This window comes from Meleagris gallopavo, chromosome 7 (assembly GCF_000146605.3).
Source record: "Meleagris gallopavo isolate NT-WF06-2002-E0010 breed Aviagen turkey brand Nicholas breeding stock chromosome 7, Turkey_5.1, whole genome shotgun sequence".
In the NCBI taxonomy this organism is placed as follows: domain Eukaryota; kingdom Metazoa; phylum Chordata; class Aves; order Galliformes; family Phasianidae; genus Meleagris; species Meleagris gallopavo.
Window position 1 is genome coordinate 33,766,026 of NC_015017.2, and position 3,743 is coordinate 33,769,768.

Below are 3,743 nucleotides of genomic sequence, written 5' to 3' on the forward strand. Positions count from 1 at the left end.
GTCTTGCAGATGTCTTTTAAACAGTTATTCCATACAGCTGCATGAGTAGGTGCCACTCTATAAGCATTTCACTCCAGCAAGTCTTCATACCTCTGTTGGCAAATGAAATGGTGTCCAAGGGCAGCTCTGAGATGCCAGCCTTACTTTCATAACTTCAAATTAATTGTGTTCTCAGTTTCCCGGTGGTTGAAATGCAAACATACTGATGTTGTGCATGCAGCTTATAAAATGCGCACATCAGTTATTTTGCAGAAACTTTACAGACTTCTTACTAAAAAAAATAAAGTGGGGTGAGTCTATTATTTTAACCAAAGCCACTGTTAAACTGAGCCAAGCGTCTGACATTGTGTTATAGGAAATCATTTCAAATTTAGTCTTTTTCTGTCTCCTTATCCCTGTGCAGGTTCACTGATGCATCATCATGCCTTGCACTTGTTAATTTGTGCTAACGGGGCTTTGAAGTACATTTTTAGGGGATGAAGATCATTACAGCTTGGAAATGTAAATAATGTTTACTGATGTATTGCAGTTCATATCATTTACATATTATGACTTTAAAAAAAAAAAAATAGTAATTTTCTCATGCATATCATTTGAGTATCCCCCCTACTGCCTGAGTGGGGTTGGGGTGTTTGGGATCTTCTTATCCCTGCTGTGATAATGTGTCCTGTAGGGAGTCGGGTTGTTAGGTGATGTTATTCTCAGCCTCTGGAAGGTTTGCTTTGTTTCTCCTCACACCTGCAGGCCAGTGTGTTCTTTCTTTAACTCTGGAAACCCTTAGAATTCTTCTACACTGTGCATTCCTATTTGCCCTATGAGGCAGTTGTGGAACCTGATTAATACCCTGAGTTGTGCTTGCATGAAAAGTACAGCTCACATTTTCATGTCTTTAAGACATATATTGAATTTCTCAGTAAATCTGAATTTCCTCGTGCTGCCCTCCTTTAGGTGGTGGATTAAGTTGGAGTTAACGGATGGAGAAATGTAGCCTTGGATTTGACATTCAGGAGAGTAATGCGTGCCTTTGTGCAGTAGCGATGTATTTTAATCCAATGCTGTTAAGTTTCAACTGCTGGTAAAACTTTTTTATCAAGAAGTTGAGGAAGTGATGGAAGTGGCTACAGCAGGATGCTGCCTGCGTGGGTGGTTTCTTTTGATATAACCTGCAGTTCAGACATTTTGAAAGAATTTTTTAATGAAAGCACGCTATCTTTTCTGCGTCTGTTCCTATGACATTTAAACCCAGGAAATAAAGAAGGGCATTTAATCCTCCATGCTTAACAGATGTAAGAACAGTCTGTTGAATGACTAACTCTGTACCTGAAGAGTATAAGTTGCCTCTAGCAGAAGCAAAATTACTTAAGACCTCCGATTGACATATTTTAGTTACCTTTACCTGTGATCTTCTTTAGCTATCGCTATTTCTTAATTCCTTTATAAAGCAGTTGTCTTGTCTGAAATTTTCCTGACAACCTGTTGAGTGAAGGATAAAATCAAATACCAAATAACTGCATGGTGAAGTACAGGGCACTTTTATATTCGGTAAAAATTACTGATGAAAGTGGTGGTACGCTTAATAATAAAAAGCACTTGATGTGATGAAAAGTAGTATGGGTTCTGTGATGTAAATGAGGGAAAGAGAAAGAGAAAACAGCAGCTTGTGAAGTATTCTGAAAAAGATTTTGACTGTGTTGGGAGGAGAAGTGAGCTTGGAAGCTGTGTTGGAAGCAAAGCAAGCTTTGGTGGATAATTACAAAGCACATGTTACACAGCCGTGCTGGTAGAGCATCTGGCTTAAGCTACTGGCAGACTCTTGCTTTATGGGAATGCTTGTACTCATATAGGCCATTTATTCTTTTATATATATTATATTTATGTATCTGTGTGTATACGCATACGTTTATATGTGCATATATGTGTATTTGGGACCTACTAAGGTATACAAACCACTTTCCTTCAAAACTGTTGTAAAAAAGCTGAGAGGACTTGGAGACAGGAGATGAGAGGGCAGAGTGGTTGATCTGAGCTCTCACTCAGGATGTAAGAGCCAGGAAGGTGCAAAGAGTTTCCTATATGTACAGTGAGGCCTGAAGCTCTGGGGGTTTCATTGCCAGCACTTAGAGATGATGGGCAGAAGGTGGAAAGATCCTGGAGGTGGTTCATGGAAAGGGAAGCTTTGAATGGGAGGGAATGCTTTTAATGCATAAAGGGCATTTCTTTAGAGTAGAAAAATCCTCTGGCTTTACAAAATAATGGCAAAAATGTCTTTTCATGAACTGAGCAATATAGCAAGAGAAAGTTATTTTATGCAAAGTTTTGATCAAACAGCATTTGTACTAGTTTTCCATCTGTAGCAAACGTTTCTAAACAGTGACTCATCTGTTTCAAATTGCTGCTTTGTTTGAACATTTATAAATTCAGTGTTTGTGTAATGTGGATTGTTAAAGAAATACACTTGACTTCTCTGTGTGCTTCAGTTTTTCATGGAATGTGTTAACAAATGGCATTTGGTGACTTGCTGATCATTTGATTCATGGAAGGGAAAGCAACCGCATCTAGTAAAGGGGAACTGGTTGTACTCCAACTTGAAATCAATGACAAAAATTTCCTGATTGCTTAAAGGGAGGTAATGTTGGGCAGTGGTATTAGCCTGGAAAAGCCTAAGTATGTGTGCTGAATCTGACGTAGTTATATCAAAATCTAGTTTTCTTACCTAATTGACTAAAATCATAAGAAGAATTTTAATGTTATCTTCTCCTTGGGTCTTCTCTCCTGTTCTTTCCCATCAGCATCACTATAATTTCACAAATTGTTCGACCTCTTCCCCGTATCTACAGTTAAAATACATAGAAGTTCTTCAGTGCTGTTTTTATGGGCCCCATTGTCATAGTTAGGTTCTCTTACTCATTTTCATTTTGTCTTTGAGTCGCTGCAATAATGAACGTTTTAGAAAATGCTTCAATAGCAACATAAGCCATCGAGTTCAAAGATGCAAGCAGATTAAAGTTGTACCCACTGCCTGCTTTACCCACTCTGCCAACGTGCTATTTTACACCAGACTTTGAAAATCATTTAGTTGATTGATATAGCAATAAAAAGACCTTTAATAGCAACCAAGATAAAAAGCTTTGCCTAACACCCTTTGTCATGTAATAATGATCCTTGCAGGATTTCCAGACGTTCTTAAACGATGAAACCATAACACACAAAAATGCTGTTTGACAAAACTTTGCACTTTGAAGATTTCTTATAGGATGAGAAGACCAGTGGAAAAAAACAAACAAACCCTCAGAGGTTCCTGTTTCCTCTCGTGACATCTATGATTGCAAGAGAATTTGGAATCAAGTGAAATCAGAAGGAAAATGAGCAAAAAGTGTGTTGTCTCTTTTTTGGAATGGAGTTATTTTCCACTTCAGTGTCCATTTTACTACTTTTTTCTTTATTAAGAGCAACTTTGATAGTTATTTCAGGCATTTATAAAGGTTGGGCAGCAATCAAAGGATCAGACAATATTTTGTGACTTCCTTATTTGGATTTATTATAATTCTAAACCTATTTGAATGCTACAGATTTGGTCTGAGTTTACTTTTTTGGGAATTGCGTCCCTGTAACCGAGGGCAAATTTCCAGCTGAGAGGTAATTGCTCCCTTGGCAGAGATAGGGGAACGTCTCATGCCTTTGTTCTGCACCTGATTCAGAGAGGAGAGGATGCAGCAAAGCCAGTGGTAAACCTCATGTGGTGT